The sequence below is a fragment of the Elephas maximus genome, chromosome 21 (assembly GCF_024166365.1).
Source record: "Elephas maximus indicus isolate mEleMax1 chromosome 21, mEleMax1 primary haplotype, whole genome shotgun sequence".
NCBI lineage: Eukaryota > Metazoa > Chordata > Mammalia > Proboscidea > Elephantidae > Elephas > Elephas maximus.
In genome coordinates this window covers 16,324,960-16,342,781 of record NC_064839.1, presented here as the reverse complement: position 1 = coordinate 16,342,781, position 17,822 = coordinate 16,324,960, and the positions used below count along the sequence as shown (strand labels likewise).

The 17,822-nt window shown below is 39.5% G+C and overlaps 1 protein-coding gene across 2 annotated transcripts in view; it reads right to left on the bottom strand.

Annotated features, from left to right (window-relative positions):
* GARRE1 (granule associated Rac and RHOG effector 1) overlaps positions 1–17,822 on the bottom strand; it is a 101,842-nt gene that overhangs the window by 59,710 nt on the left and 24,310 nt on the right. Inside the window, exon 2 of one of the 2 annotated variants that reach the window (XM_049863703.1) lies at positions 15,835–15,889. The exons of the other annotated variant lie outside the window; for it this stretch is intronic. The gene's annotated coding sequence lies outside the window, so the exon portion shown is untranslated. The remainder of the gene's footprint in view (positions 1–15,834; positions 15,890–17,822) is intronic. 2 annotated transcript variants of the gene reach the window in all.

Here is a 17,822-nt window from a genome sequence, read left to right as displayed (position 1 = left end):
CTAGAGAGGCGGGCGGGTGGCAGGTGGTTTGCAGACAGGATTCTTTTCATTCTCATCCAGGTGCCAGTTTCCCCTCTAGATGTTCAGAGGAAAAGCCTGGCAGGGTATGCAGTTCTCAACCCCTGGCGTAGCTTCTGCGGAACCCTTGGTTCTGAGCAGGTTCAAATAGCAATGTCTGGGGGTCTCTGGTTCTAGTTTCTGATACCTACAACGGAGTAATGTGATTCTTCTCTTCTCACAGAGCTAAAATCAGGGTTAACGTCTGCCTGAACTACCTGTTCTCCCAACACAACAAGAGTTCAAATACTTTTTTAGTTCAATTTATACTAATGAACCTACATGATGTCTATGTACAGTTTTATTTTGGTATGCTTACTGATAACTGGGTTTTCTTTCCATTTTCCCTTTTTTGTAGATACAAATGACTAAAAGTTATATGTTGTCGCTCATCATGCCTACCTATCTTCCTTCCTTTGTCATACTGCAGTTGGATGAGAACGACAGGAAAGTAGGTACAAGAGGAAACGATGAGAAGAGTGCTGGTGACACAAACACATGCCCTCAGGTGTAACAGCCCCTCTCCAGCTGGCAAGGCAATGCACCTAAACTGGCCACCGTTGGGGGTTCTGTGTTCAGGAGAACCTCAACTCTTAAAAAAAACTCATAAGCTTTTCAGGAAACAACCTATCAAACGGATCCTTTTAAGAAGTCTGTTCCCAAATGTTCCCTTTTCAAATTAACGACAATAAGGCAATCACAATTCTCATCATACTCATTGTGGCTTTACAATTCTAACGTACAGCAGAAGTACTCAACAGGAGTGCTGGAGGAGGAAAGGCTGTCAGCGTGGAAACCGTGTGGTCTGCCATCGCCCTGAACAGGCCACAGTGAGCGTCCGCAGCAGGAAGCAGCCCTGGGAACCACTTTTAGTTCAGGGTTCTACCAGCTGCCTAGGTTCTAGGCAACCTCTAACCCTGCTGTTTCTGGCTCTAAGAGAGCCTTCCGGCATTCCTGTACTAGATGGACATAGAAAGCTAAGTGAGATCCACTTGTTTACCTAATTTTTAAAAAAGAACTATAAACATTAAAAGTTTTTTTTACTTTATATGAATAAATTTTTGAATGAAACTTGTTATGTTTTAAAAACGTACTTCAAATACATGCACAAATTCAACGCAATCTCTATCAATGTTCTAATTACATTTATTTTACGAAAATGGACAAGCTGATTCTAAAATTCATATGAAATACAAGAGATACGGGATGACCAAAACAAACCTTGAAAAAGAAGATCAAAGTTAGAGGATGCACATCTACTGGTTTCAAACCTTACTACAAAACTACATTAACTGAGACAGTATGGTACTGGCATAAGGATGGATCAGTGGAATAGAACTGAGTGTCTAGAAATAAACTCATACATCTATGGTCAATGGATTTTACAAGAGTTCCAAAACCTTTCAATGCTGAAAGAAGAGTCCTTTCAACAAACGATGCTGGGACAACTGGATAGCCATATGTAAGAGAATAAATTTAGGCTTCTACTTCACACCATATGCAAAAATTAACTCAAAATAGATCAAAGACTCAAATATAACAGCTAAAACTAGAAAACTCTTAGAAGAAAACATAGTTGCAAATCTTCAGGACCTTGGATTAAGCAATTTTTTTTTTCTTTTTTTTATTGTGGTGAAAATATACACATCATCAAAACATACATTATTACAACAATTTCTGCATGTATAATTCAATTACATTGATTACATTCTTCATGCTATGAAACCATTCTTGCTATCCTTTTTCAAACCATAAGCAATGGTTTTTTGGATACGATACCTAATGCACAAGCATCCCAAGGAAAAAACAGATAAATTGGACTTCATCAAAATTTCAAAATCATGTGCATCAAAGACACTATCAATAAAGTGAAAAAACAACACACAGAATAGCAAAAATATTTACAAATCATGTATCTGATAAGAGTCTAGTATCCAGAATACACTAAAAAAAAAAACAACTCATAATTCAAAACCAAAAAGACAGATAACCCAAGTAGAAAATGAGAAATGGATTTGAACAGACATTTCTCCAAACATGTACAACTGGCAAATAAACACATAAAAAGGTGCTCAACATTAGTCATTAGAGAAATGCAAATCAAAACTACAATGGAATACCATTTTTGGCATCCACTAGAATAGCATTAGTAACAATAATAAAAATCAGAAATAGTGAGCGCTGACAAGGATGTTTAGAATTTTGGAGCCTCATACACTATGGTAGGAATGTAAAACTGAGCAGACACTGTGCAAAGCAGTTTGGCAGTTCCTAAAAATGTTAAACAGCATTGCCAGATGACCCAGCAATTCCATTCACAGGTATATACTCAAGAGAAGTGAAAACGTAAAATCATATAAAAACCTGTACAGAACTGTTCAGAACAACATTATTCATAATTGCTAAAAAGTGGAAATAACCCAAATGTCTACCAACTGTTGAATGGATAAACAAAATGTTGTATATTTATACAATGGGATATTATTGAGCCATAAAATGAAATACTACAAAATGAATGAACCTTGAAAACATTATGCTAAGTGAAAGAAGTTAGAAACAAAAGGCCATATATTATATGATCCCATTGACACCAACTGTCCAGATAAGGTAAACCCATAGAAACTGAAAGCGTATTAGTAGTGTCTAGGGGTTGGAAGAGGGGAAATATGCAGTGACTGCTAAGGAGTATAAAGTTTCTTTCTGGGATGATCAAAAATGTTCTGGAATTAAGACAGTGATGACTGCTGCATAACTTTGTGAATATACTAAAACCCACTGAATTATACAACCTAAAATGGTGAACTTACGGTATGTAAGTTGTATCTCAATAACTAAAAATAAAGGATGGAAAAAAAATTCTATTCATTTCTAAACATTTCTATTCAGAATAAAAGAACAAAGGCCTAATATGCTACTTCTGAAGAATGACCCACTGATTACTGGGTGATCTTCAGATCTGTGGGTAGTCACTGACTGACCTGGGTGGTGATTATCTAGGTATGTTTACATGGAAACAATTCATCAAGCACTGTTACTGTAATTTGTGCACTTTCTATATGTTATGGTTCAGTAAAAAAGTAAAGGAGGGAACAAAGAATTGACAGACAACAAAAAAGAGGGAAATTTGGGTAAGGAAACTTTCATTCCAAGTGGAAGGAACAGCTTAAGGGGGACAAAAAAAGAAGGCATTTGGGCAGAGACCACCAAGAGGCTGGTCTCAATCAAATATTCTTTCTCCTTTACAATAACACCAGTGGGGTCAAGAATACGTGGTTACGTGACTACTTCAGGGTACGATAAAAAGTCCTAAATGTTGTTCACGAACACATTCTTGAAGGCCTTGACAAGCTTGAACACTCAGACCTAATCCAAACTACAATTTCACTACTAAAAGAAGAGCACCATATTCATGAATATAAAAGTATAAAAAAAGGGGGGAGGGGAATGGTGTCATAGAAAATGAAGGCTAAGGACTTCCAAAGATTCGCTTATCAATAAAAGCAATGCGAAACTGGCAAAAATTTTCAGAATCAATTTTTTCGGAACTCTGGAAATTAACAGGCTTACAGCAATCCTGGGAGCATTTACACAAGAAAAACAGCCCAATCTCAAGAAAACAACAAGCTATCCAGTGTTCTAACTTGACCTGTCACCAATCCCAGCTCCACAGCAGCCTTGAAAATGAGCAGCTGCATTTACGGTGAAAACCAGCAGCCTAGCAGCTAACAGATGGAGCTGTATGGGGCTAGAGCTCCTAGAAAACCTCACTGCCATGAAACTATCATTATTTCACCAGCCTGGTGACCTAAAAGAACCCACTTGCAAGGCTCTGTATTTGAACTTGGAGCTCACTTGGGGAGGCGGTGGGAAGAATCTGATTTTTACACTTAGCACATCGTATTATTTAAAATGTCCAATTTTCAACAAAAAATCATGAGACATGCAAAGAAAAAAAAGAATGGACCATACACAAGAAAATAAGCAATCAATGGAAAACATCACTGAGGAAGATCAGATGTTGGAATACTAGACTAAGACTTTAAATCAAATATTTTAAATATGCTCAAGAATTAAAGAAAACCACATCTAAACCTGTTAACCTATTGCCATCAAGTCGATTCTAACTCATAGTAACCAAACAGGACAGAGCAGAACTGCCCTGTAGGGTTTCCAAAGACAGGCTGGTGGATTTGAACTGCTGAGCTTGTGGTTGGCTGTAGAGCTCTTAACCACCGTGCTACCAGGGCTCTGAAAACCACGTCTAAAGAACTAAAAGATTATGCGAATGATGTCTCACAAAATGGAGAATATCAATAAAAAAACAGAAATTAAAAAGAACCAAACAGAAATTCTGGAGTTGAAAGATGCAATTAACTACAGAGCTGGGAAGATGATGGCATCAACAGACCATCGTTCTGACCTTCCTCCACAAATATGACGAGGGAACTGCTCAGCTTTGAGGGACTCTGCATTGGGGAGCAGAGGAAAGTAGCGGGGAACTGCAGACAGGAAAGACTCAATCAGTCAACGAGTCACATACGGAAGGAAGATCACTTCTCCCACTGTCCCTGCCCCTTCCCACAGCCACATGGGCTGCCATGGTGAAGTGGCCCCAGCAAAAGAGCCTGTTTCCCCTCACTGTACAAAGAGACAGGACTCCAAGCTTCTGCTCTAAAATCAACAAGGCAGACCGCCCCGGGGGTCCATTTGAAATGTGCCAGGACCTCCTCCACCGAGACACCGTCAGCAGCAAGGGTCCTGCAAATTGCTGGAGAAGGTCCCTCCAGTGAAGTCTGCTACCATAGTCAACACGCTACCTGACTCCTTGTGCACCTCATATCTCAGGCATCTGTAATCAAAAGGATAGATCTGCCTAGGGGTCAGTTCCAGTCTGTTTTGCACCCTCGTCTGGTCGGCACTGAGGACTGCTGACTGAGGCTGCTGTGTGCTAGGAATCAGACATCTTGAGTAGAGGCTACACCCATAGGCAACATACCATGGGGGGAGAGGGAGCCTGATAGCAGTAAGGCAGACTTCTCTGGGGGTCCACTTGGAACATGACAGTCCCTCCCCTACCCAGACTCTGTCAACTGCAAAGCTGCTGTGAACTGCCACAGAGGTGCCCTGCAGTGCAGTCTGCTCCCACTGTCAGCACTATACCTGCCTCCCTGTGCACCCCATAGCTCAGGCCTCCAAAATCAACGACAGAACTCCCTGGGGGTCAATTTGGGTTAATGTGCCCCTACTTCCAGTTGGTGTTGAGTACTGATGACTGAGGCTGCTGTGTGCTAGGAAGCAGACGTCTTGAGTGGAGGCTACCCTCACACCTCACAATCTGCCAGGGAGCTCTAACAGCAATAAGGTAGACTTCCATGGGGATTGGGTGGAGCATGACACTCCCTCTCCCACCTGGTAACTGCTGGTAGCCAGGTTGTTAAAAACTGCTACAGAAGGCCCCTACAGTGGAGTCTGTTCCCATGGGTAGCACTCTACCTGCCCTCCTTGTCCACACCATAGCTCAGGCCTCTGAAACCAACAGGACAGTCTGAAAATGTGGTTGTAAAAACAGAGAAGGGAAGAGAGTAATAACCAGAAAGAGTGGACTGTGTCCCTCTGGTGGACAGTATGACCACAGCATGTTCTCTGGTGTATGTGGGAGACGGTGAAAGTTGAAAACTGAGATCTGAAACTTCAAAATCCTAATTAAACCAGAGAGAAGGAAGGAGCTATCACAGACAGGAAGAGGAAACTGAAGGCTCTGCCTGCCTAAGAGTTTCTTGCAGAAAGCAATGTGGACAAAAACATCAAATACTGGGGAAAACTTAGAAAGTTAACCCTAGAAAATTCCAAAGTCCCAAGAAAAATCACAAGACACACAAAGAAAAGAGAAACAATGGTTCATCCAGATGAAGGTAATGAAGGGAGGAAAGTGCATCTATGAGAGACCAAATAATGAAAAGAATGGTAGAATATAACATGAAAACAATGGTAAAATATAACATTAAACGTAAGTAAAGTGTTAAAAGAAAGCAGAGACAAAGATCTAAGAAAACCAAAGGAAACAATGCAAGAACAAAACGAGGACCTAACGAAAAAGATAAAAAGAAACCAAAGAGAAATACTGCAACTGTAAGAGACAACAACTAAAAGGAGAAACACAAAGAAGGCTTTAACAACAGATTTAATCAGGCAGAAAAATAAATGAATTAGAGGATAAAACAGTCAAAATTACAGAGGATGAAGAGCAACAAGAACAGGGGCTCAAGGAGACTTAGCACAATTTAATGCAATTATGGGACATCAACAGACCTAATATACACATCATGCGAAATCCAGAAGGAGATGAGGGAGAGAAAGAATATCTGAAGAAATAATGACAGAAAATTTCCCCAAACTGACAAAGGACACGAATCTACAGATCCAAAAAGCCCAAAGAACGCCAACCAGGATAAACCCAAAGAGATCTATAGCAAGGCACATCATAGTTATAAACCAAAACCAAACCCAGTGCCATCGAGTCGATTCCGACTCATAGCGACCCTATAGCGACCCCATAGTTTAAAAAAAAAAAAAGTAAGGATAAAGAGAGAATCCTGAAAGCAGTGAGAGAGAAGCAAACAGTCACATACAAAGGATCTCCAATATAATTAAATGTTCACTTCTCTTCAGAAACACTGGATGCCAGAAGGAAACGGAATGATATATTAAAAGTGCTGAAAGAAAGAAAGAAGAAGAAAAAAAAAAAAACACCTTTCAACCAAGACTACTATACCCAGAGAAGCTGTCTTTCAAGAATGGATATTAAATTACAACACTGTCAAACAAACATAAGCTGAGAAATTTCATATCCACCAGGCTGGCACTATAAAAAATACTAATGGCAGTTCTGCAGGTGAAAAGGAAAAGACACTAGAAAATAATTCAAAGCCATACACAAAAAGAAAGGCCCCCTAATAAAGGGAATTGCATAAATATAAGGGCTAATAATAAGGTATTCATGCCTGATAATTCTAATTGTTTTGTCTTTCATACTTTTGAATAACAAATGTATAAAAAGCCTGGGATAAAATTAAGTTTCAGGCAAATGAAATATAAAGGCATAATCGGTGATAACAACCGAATGAGGAGGGGGGAGGAATTTCTCCAATGTCACTGAAGTTAAGCTTGCACCAACTTACCCTAGGATGTTATAAATACAGGCTGTTAAATGTAATATCCATAGTAACCAATAAGAAAATACCTAAAAAGCATACACTAGACAAAAGGTTTAAGGGCACCAAAACGGCTCACTACAATAAACCAACAAAACACAAATGCTAGCAGTACTAAAGGACAAAGACAGACTTAAGACAAACAAAAAACAACAAAATGGCAGAAGTCACTTCTTATCAGTAATTACAGTGAATGTAAATAAACTAAATTCCAATCAAAAGGTAGACACTGGCCAAATGAATACATATTAAAAACTTGATCCAAGTATATGCTGAAAAGACACATCTTAGACCCAAGGACACAGCAGTTGGAAAATGAAACCAAGGAAAAAATATTCTACAGAAATGATAACCAAAAGAGTGCTGTGGTGGCAATCTTACTATCAGATAAAGTAGACTCTAAGACAAACTCTGTTAGCAGAGATAAAAATGCACGTTCTATAGTGATAAAAGAGTCAATTCATCAAGAAGAGTTAACAATCATAAATATACATACGTCCAGCATTGGAGCACCTAAACATATGAAGCAAACACTAGTAGAATTGAAGGAAGAAATGTTGTCGTTAGGTGCCGTCGAGTAGGTTCCGACTCATAGCAACCCTATGCATAACAGAACGAAACATGGCGCGGTCCTGTACCATCCTCACAATCGTTGTTATGCTTGAGCTCATTGTTGCACCCACTGTGTCAATCCAGCTCACTGAGGGTCTTCCTCTTTTCTGCTGACCCTGAACTCTGCCAAGCATGATGTCCTTTTCCAGAGACTAATTCCTCCTGACAACATGTCCAAAGTATGTAACACGCAGTCTCGCCATCCTTGCTTCTAAGGAGCATTCTGGTTGTACTTCTTCTAAGACAGATTTGTTCATTCTTGTGGCAGTCCATGGTATATTCAATATTCTTCGCCAATGCCACAATTGAAAGGTGTCAATTCTTCTTTGGTCTTCCTTATTCATTGTCCAGCTTTCACATGCATATGATGCGACTGAAAATACCCTGGCTTGGGTCAGGCGCACCTTAGTCTTTAAGGCGACATCTTTGTTCTTCAACACTTTAAAGAGGTCCTTTGCAGCAGATTTACCCAATGCAATGTGTCTTTTGATTTCTTGACTGCTGCTTCCATGGCTCTTGATTGTGGATCCAAGTAAAATGAAATTCTTGACAACTTAGATCTTTTCTCCATTTATCATGATGTTGCTCATTGGTCCAGTTGTGAGGATTTTTGTTTTCTTTATGTTGAGGTGTAATCCATACGGAAAGCTGTAGTCTTTGATCTTCATTAGTAAGTGCTTCAAGTCCTTTTCACTTTCAGCAAGCAAAGTTATGTCATTTGCATAACACAGATTGTTAATGAGTCTTCCTCTAATCCTGATGCCCCGTTGTTCTTCATATAGTCCAACTTCTCAAATTATTTGCTCAGCATACAGATTGAATAGGTATGGTGAAAGAACACAACCCTGACGCACACCTTTCCTGACTTTAAACCAATCAGTACCCCCTTGCTCTGTCCGAACAACTGCCTCTTGATCTATGTAAAGGTTCCTTATGAGCACAATTAAGTGTTCTGGAGTTCCCATTCTTCCCAATGTTATCCATAATTTGTTATGATCCACACAGTCGAATGCCTTTGTGTAGTCAATAAAACACAGGTAAACATCCTTCTGGTATTCTCTGCTTTCAGCCAGGATCCATCTGACACCAGCAATGATATCCCTGGTTCCACGTCCTCTTCTGAAACTGGACTGAATTTCTGGCAGTTCCCTGTAGATGTACTGCTGCAGCTGTTTTTGAATGATCTTCAGCAAAACGGTGACTATACACATGGACCTCGCCAGATGGAACACACAGAAATCAAACTGGCTACATCTGTGGAAAGAGACGATGGAAGAGCTCAATATCAGCAGTCAGAACAAGGCCAGGCAGGGGCCGACTGTGGAACAGACCATCATCAATTGCTCGTATGCAAGTTCAAGCTGAAACTGAAGAAAATCAGAGCAAGTCCACGAGAGCCAAAATATGACCTTGAGTATATCCCACCTGAATTCAGAGACCATCTGAAGAATAGATTTGACACATGGAATACTAGTGACTGAAGACCAGACGAGTTGTGCAAGGACATCATACATGAAGCAAGAGGTCACTGAAAAAAAAGGAAAGGAAGAAAAGACCAAGATGGATGTCAGAAGAGACTCTGAAACTTGCTCTCAAACATCGAGCAGCTAAAGCAAAAGAAGAATTGATGAAGTCAAAGTGTTGAACAGAACATTTCAAAGGGCAGCTCGAGAAGACAAAGAATTATAATGAAATGTGCGAAGAGCTGGAGATGGAAAACCAAAAGGGAAAAACATGCTCGGCATTTCTCAAGCTGAAAGAACTGAAGAAAAAATTCAAGCCTCGAGTTGGAATAATGAAGGATTCTATGGGGAAAATACTAAACGATGCAGGAAACATCAAAAGGAGATGGAAGGAATACACAAAGTCATTATACAAAAAAGAATTAGTCAATGTGCAACCATTTCAAGAGGTGGCATATGATCAGGAACCGATGGTACTGAGGGAAGAAGTCCAAGCTGCTCTGAAGGCATTGGCGAAAAACAAGGCTCCAGGAATTGATGGAATACCAGTTGAGATGTTTCAACAAACAGATACAGCGCTGGAGGTGCTCACTCTTCTATGCCAAAGATATGGAAGACAGCTTCCTGGCCAACTGACTGGAAGAGATCCATATTTATGCCTATTCCCAAGAAGTTCTACTCTGTCACATAGGGTCACTATGAGTTGGAATTGACTCAAAGGCATCCAACGACAATTAATGACCAACCACCCCTAACAGACATCTTATAGAACACTCCATTCAACAAAAACAAACCAAAACAAACCCACTGCCGTCGAGTCAATTCTGACTCACAGCAAACCTACAGGACAGAGCATCCAACAAGAGCAGAATATAAATTCTTCTCAAGTACACACAAAACATTACTTAGGACAGACCATATGTTAAGCCGTAAGACAACTGTTCAATAAACTTAAAAGGGAAACTCCTAGGGGAAACCCTAGGAAAACCCCCTTTTTACTCTTAAGGCCTTCAACTGATTAACTGAGAGGCCCACCACTTCATGAAAGGTAATCGGCTTTATTTAAGATGAACTGATTTAATCATATGCAACTATTTCATAACAGCAAATTGTTTAGTGCTTGACCAAACAACTAAGTACCACAGCCTAGCCAAGCTGGCACATAAAATTAACGATCAAATCAATTATTTAGTTACCCTGAGAAAAATCCAAGATGAAAAATGCTTTATTTTCCCCTGCCACTTTTTTAAAAACAAATTTTTCTAATATTTTTATTCATAAAAATTTTCATACGTTAGTTCCTAGTGTCTCCCAAAAGTGACCAATGAATGAGCAAGTTTGTTTCTGAAGTATCATTATGAGCACACTGATTTAAATAAATTTGATGAATTTCATTCCAGTGTAGTTACTATTCTTGTACATGTTCCACTCGCTCCATCTTTAGACAGTTACTCCAAAATCCTCTTGACAGGTCCCATGATTCTCTACTAGTCTCCGTGTTTTCTGGCATGACAAGATATTTCACGATCATTCAACCCCTCTGCCCCAGACCTGGAATCAGTCATTTCTCTAAGGCATTCTGGTTTCTTTAAGTGGTAAATGGTATTTAGCAATCCCAAACTGGATCAGAGGGGTGCCCACAGCTACAGAGATTTTGGACAGAGTTAAGAAGTATCTTTCTTTAAAAAATAAAACACATCATAGGTTCGTGCTAATGCTTCGAATTCTAATTCAGGACTATGTGGTTTTTACTTAACCTTATCTATGCTATATATCCATCACTCGCCTATCAGTCTGTCATACTGTGGTGGTTTGCACATTGCTGTGATGCTGGAATCTATGCCACCAGTATTCCAAATATCAGCAGGGTTATCCATGGTCGACAGATTTCAGCAGAGCTCCCAGACTAAGACTGACTAGGAAGAAGGACCTGGTGATCTACTTCTGAAAAAACTGCCCAGTGAAAACCTTATGGATAACAATGAAGAGGACTTGACGTACTTACTGATGAAAATCAAAGACTACAGCCTTCAGTATGAATTATACTTTAACATAAAGAAAACAAAAAATCCTCACAACTGGACCAATGAGCAACATCATGATAAATGGAGAAAAGATCGAAGTTGTCAAGGATTTCATTTTACTTGGATCCACAATCAATGCTCATGGAAGCAGCAGCCAAGAAACCAAAAGACATATTGCACTGGGCAAATATGCTGCAAAAGACCTCTTTAAAGTGCTAAAAAAGCAAAGATGTCGCCTTGAGGACTAAGGTGCCTGACCCAAGCCATGGTATTTTCAATCACCACATACGCATGTGAAAGCCAGATAATGAATCAGGAAAACCAAAGAATTGATGCATTTGAATTACAGTGTTGGTGAAAAATACTGAATATACCGTGGACTGTCAGAAGAACAAACAAATCTGTCTTAGAAGTACAGCCAGAATGCTCCTTCATCTCCCTTACTTTGGACATGTTATCAGGAAGGATCAGCCCCTGGAGAAAGACATCATACTTCGTAGAGGGTCAGCAAAAAACAGGAAGACCACCAATGAGATGGACTGACACAGTGGCAGCAACAATGGGCTCAAACATAGCAACAACTGTGAGGATGGTGCAGGACCCAGCAGTGCTTCGTTCTTTTGTGCATGGGGTCGCTATGAGTGGGAATCGACCTAATGGCACATATGTATCTCCTCCCACAGTGAAATTCCACCTTCCAATGACACGATACTCATTTCCTTTATTCACAATATACACAACAGTCTCAGAATCACAATACCAACACCATCACAAACAAAATAGAAGAGATATATCTGGAGAACTCTTTCTTCCCTTTCTGGCAGCAATGAAAATACAGGCTAATACCAGTCCCTGAGTTCCAGCAAGGACACTTCTTCAGCAAGAGACTTTCCAAGAGGTTAGGATTCCCCTCTGCTCCAACTTACTAGGATGCATGCAGTCCATCTATGCCCAGTCTAAGCAGTGGGAGAATGAGAATTTGGCAGATTATGACTGCTCTTCTACTTCTCTGCTAGTACACATCCGACTTAACGGCAGAATCGACTTACAACAGTTATGTGAGTCGGGGACTACCTGTAAATGTTTGCCCAGAAAATTCCATATTTATGTGATACTAGTTTAGTGATATATGTCCAATAACTTTTTATACAATAAATATGATTAGTGAAAATAGTAAGGTGTTAGGGTATTTTTTTTTTTTTTTTGCAGTTTTTCTGACCTTAGGGTTTATCTCAAAAGTGATATACGATCACTTCACACCCATTAGGATAAAAAAAAAAATTTTTTTTTTGATTAGGATAGCTATCAGAAAAACATAAAAGATAACAAGTGTTAGTGAGGACATAGAGAAATTAGAACCCTGGTCCACTGCTGCCGGGAATGCAAATGGTACAGCTGCTGTGGAAAACAATTTTGTGGGTCTTCACAATGTTAAAACACAGAACTACCATATGAACCACCAATTCTACTCCTGGGTACCTACAAAAACTGAAAGCAGGGATTCAAACATGCTTGTACACCAATGTTCACTGCCGCACTATTTACAACAACCAACAGTGGAAACAGCCTAAATGCCCATCATGATGAATGCATAAACAAAATGTGGTACATACAGGCAATGGAATATCACTCAGCCATAAAAAGGACTGAAGGTCTAATACATGCTATGCCATGCACAAACCTTGAGAACATTATTCTAAGCAGAATAAATCAGTCACAAAAGGACAAATGTTGTATGATCTCACTTACATAAAATATCTAGAATACACAAGTGTATGAATAACTTGGAATAGAAGAATCAGCACAAAGCCAATGTCTATGAGGCTGAGGTCAGATATATCCCACATTTCCACACTCTCCAAGCTGATGTCCCACTCCATCTGACACTGGCCACTCTCCATCTCCTCAGCAGTCTTCCTTGCCCCGTTTGGGTTTGGCAATCCACTGTAATGTCTCACAGAACTCACCAGCTGCACTTACAGTTAAGTGCTTTCTTAAGGAAGTAACGGAGTACAACTCAGGATCAGGATCAGGAGGCATGTAGGCAAAATCTCTCTTCTTCAGTGCAGTACAGCTCTGTCAGCAACTCTTGGCCGTGCAGGCCCCCTCAAGACAGGCTCCTCTTGGTCCTGCTGCCTGTCATCACCAGCTCTGCCACAGGGGGCCCCTTCTGTGCCTCTCACTGTCTTCAGTGTATGGCCGCTGACCCATGTTCCAGCTGTTTTTGGAGGTTCCTTGCCTCCTCATTCTCTCGGCTTCTTCTCTCTTCTTTCTTCCTTCTGCTTCTCTTCCTGCCTCTTTCTGTCTGAAAAACCTCTGTGGGGTTGGCTGCACATATACACAACTTCTTGTCAATTTCAAGGCATGGCCCCTCCCATTAGGGGCCACAAACTGAGCAATCCCTTCCTGGTAAGCCACAGATACTTCATTTGCATAGTAGGCTACAGTCACCTCATTTGCATAGTCCATAGTCACTTCATCTGCATAAGTATATTAACCAATCCCTGTAAGGTATGTATTAACCACAGGGTGGGCTGCAGCTCAGGGTCAGACAAAAAGCATCAAACCAAGTAGTTTACAGCTTACCAGGAAATGCCACAAACCCTCTAGGGTAGGAAGTTAGGGCAAAAGTAACTCCTCAGGGTGTAGCAGAAAAATCTTTCAAGCTGTTTTTCAAAATAGCCATGGCAAAAGGCCACATCAAGGAACTCATTTCACCACAGCCAAGCGTATGAAGACCAAAGTTTATTAGTGACTTTTTTTTTCACCATCAGTAAGCTGAGTCAGAATCGACTTGACGGCAATGGGTACCAGGGGTAAGAGGGAGTGGGGAAACAGAGACTCATTGCTTAGGGGACACTGAACTTCTGGTCAAAGGTGATGGAAAATTTTGTAAATGGGATGGTGATAGTTGAACAATCTGTTAAATCTAATTAACGTCACTGAATTGTACATGGAAAAAAATGCTGAATTGGCAAATGTTTTGTTACATATAAATTTACACACATACAGAAGAATCCTGAAAGGGAACACTTCACCCCACACCATATGATAAATAACTGTATTTCTAGAACCAAGGGGCTGGTTGGACAACTCGAAGAAAGTCCCATTTGTATCATGTACGCTTCTAACAGGACCATGTAACTCCTGTAGTTGCGTCTGGGGTCTTCTTTAGGCAGAGAGAACAAACAAGCTCCTTAAAAAGGTAAAAACTGGTTTTTACTTAGTCTTAACAGATTTGGTGTTCCTATGCTGATCTTTGCTGTCACCAAAACTAAAGAGAGCTGAATTCAAGGAAATATTATGACTTAACTATTCAAATTCTATAAATTTCAAATGAGATTTCATCAAGAAACAGTATGCAGAGCATTATGCTACTTTAAGAGCTACTTATAGGGGATCAACATGACGCAAGCAACTCGAAAGATCAGACAGGAACCTTAGGGGACAGTGAGTTCATGTTAATGGAGGAGGAACAACTCAGAAAAGGAGGGTGAGGATGGATGCACAACTCAAAGAACGCAATCAAAATCACTGAATTGTACAAGGAGAAACGGTTGAATTGGTGTATGTTTTGGTGTCCATATTCTCAACAACAACAACAAAGAAAAAAATGCAGAGGAAGTGGTAATACCTATTTAAGGGGTCAGCTTTATAACAGTGACCATAATATCCCCTGGCAAAATACTGCTGGAAGCTAGGTATGTGACATGGCAGTTCATCATACATTTGCTCTACTGCTATATATGCCTGAATACTTCTATAAGAAAAAATCTAAAATGTATACATGTTCACACAAGCACCTGAATATACCTCTCTTACTTATTTTTTATAAAACAGCATTCTTTTCGATGCTTGTCTTAATGTTTTTCAAATGCTTTTCCCTCCATATTTATCTGCCTGAAGGGCTAAAAATATATTCAGTCCATTTAAGGACATTTCTTTTCTGTATTTCCTTAAAAAGAACTTTCGCTGCTAAATATTCATCATTTAAGAATCCACTATTCATCCTACATGGAAATAAATACATATGTGAAAGACCTCAGAAGTCAGATGCAGTTAAGACTTTTAAGATTTAGGTCATGTATAAGTTTTAATGCTGCCTAAGAGTCTCAAGACAGCAGAAAAGAATATTTTAGTAGAAAAGTCACATCTTTTCAACACCACAGTAATTTGCACAAGTTCCCAAAAGATTAAAATTGAACTCAGACCTGATTACATCATTTAAAACATTCCTTTCTGTAATCAAAACTGCCAGCAATTCTTATTTCAAACGATAACAAGGACTGTGCTTGAAACCACACAAAGTTTAAGCGTTCAAAGGTTTTCTTATACCCATAATTGATAAGATTTGCAAAGTGGCCATCCTGAGAAAATCTCCTAAAGCATTTCCCTTTAGAGAGGCAGGATAATGCAGTAAAGGAGAGACTGATCTTGAGGGCCCAACTGACTGGCTCTGCCACTTACCAGCTATGTGACCTTGGGCAAGTTCTTTAACCTCTCTGTGCCTCAGTTTCATCATCTGTAAAATAGGGATAATAACAGTAACTACTGTTATTGAGTTAAATGAGTTTATACACATAAAGCACTTAGAACAATGTCTGATACATATTAAGCGCTAAATAAGAGTTTGGCAATGAAATTATTATCGCTCACAAAACAAGCAAAAATAAAGGAGGATTTGTTATCTCTACTTATCTGTGTAAAGTTACTAACAAACAAGGAAAGTCTTGTAAAGTCACCCAATTCCTGAATGAAGGAGAAATCTATCTGGGAGGCATCGCACCGATCAGTGATGTTTAACTTCTATGTAGATGAACAAGTAGATACAATGAAAATTTAATCCTCAAAATAACAAATTAATTAAAACTTCCCATTTCACTAGAGATTGATAGCTATGATGTACGAACATAGAGAACAACTTTAATCCATTTCAATCTTTAAGCCAACAGAGACATGGAGTGGCAAGCAGTCCTGGTCAGCAATGCTATGGAACAAAGAAGCTTCATTTCAAGACCACAGCTGAGGTAAATAAGCACATGCACTAAACTTCCCAGCCTCTCTAAATCCCAATAGCATAAAGATATCAATGAGAGAATCACAGCAGAATATTAGTGAGAAGGTCTGAGGGCCATAGTCTATTTCAATGCCACCACTCTGTAGAAGACAGAGAGAAAGCAGAGGAAATTGTACTATAAAACAGACTAGTGCAGAGCTGGCCACTTCCCAGAACATGCAGAGCCAAGGTGAGCACACAAGCAGAGTTTTTTCCCTGGAGGAGCTAGACGAATGTCCAGCTTCTTCGAGGCAGCAGGTACAGAGATCAGGAATTAGAAGTTGGTTAAACAACTTGATTTTATTCATATTTCCTACTCCCGATCACTGAGTCACCTAACTTGCACTGAGGCAAGAGGACTGTTAAAAAATATAGAGACGCCTCCTACCAATTACCTATATAATCAATCATCTTTCATTTCTAAAGATCACCAGATAGTGAAAGAACATCAAACCAAAACCCACTGCCGTTGAGTTGATTCTAACTCATAGCAACCCTAGAGGATACAGCTGAACTGCCCCACAGGATTTCCAAGGCTGTAATCTTTATGGAAGAAAACTGCCACATCTTTCTTCCATAGAGCAGCTAGCTGGTGGATTCAAACCACCAACCCTTTGGTTAGCAGCCGAGTGCTTTAACCAGTGCTCCACCAGGGCTGCTTGCAGGAACACCAAGAGGACAAAAAAGGGCAAATAAGATGAAAAGCAAATCAGGTCCCAGAAGAAACATGTACTATCTTAGGTGCCAGAAAAACACATTAAAAGAAATTCTGATTAGTATCCTTAGAATGGAGAAGATAATGTATCCTTTAAAACAAAAGCAAACAACCATCAAGAAAGCAAAATCTAGAAAGAATTCTTGGAAGTAAGATACATAACTGCAAAGATGAAAAGCAAGGAAAGAAATAAAACAGGGGTGGAGTAGGGTGTAGGGGACGCAAATATATAAACATATTTGCTTGTTATTTTTTTAAAAAAAGCAATGGAAGAAAATCCAAAAAAAAAAAACAATAAAAATGTTTACCTATAAAGAATGGGGAAGAACAAAAGCAAGGAAGGAAGCCAGACTTCTCTCTACCTTGCTTTATACTTTTATTTTTAGAACATATAAATATTTTATATAATTAAAAAGAAAAAAAATCTCTGAAAATAAAAAACAGACAAATGAACCTAAACTTCTTTTTCAAGCTGGAGGCTTGACTAACCAGAGAAGTATTATTTTAAGTGATTTTAAAAGAGTACTTTGACTGTATCACTCTTGTGTTACAGAAATCCCAAAGGGGGGGAGGGGAGAAGAATAAGGAAATCTTAAAGTTCATTCAATGATCTTATTATTGGTAATCGTAAAGCAAATAGGCAATTATGGTAACGTCCTTTGAAACCAAGATTGTCATCATGGA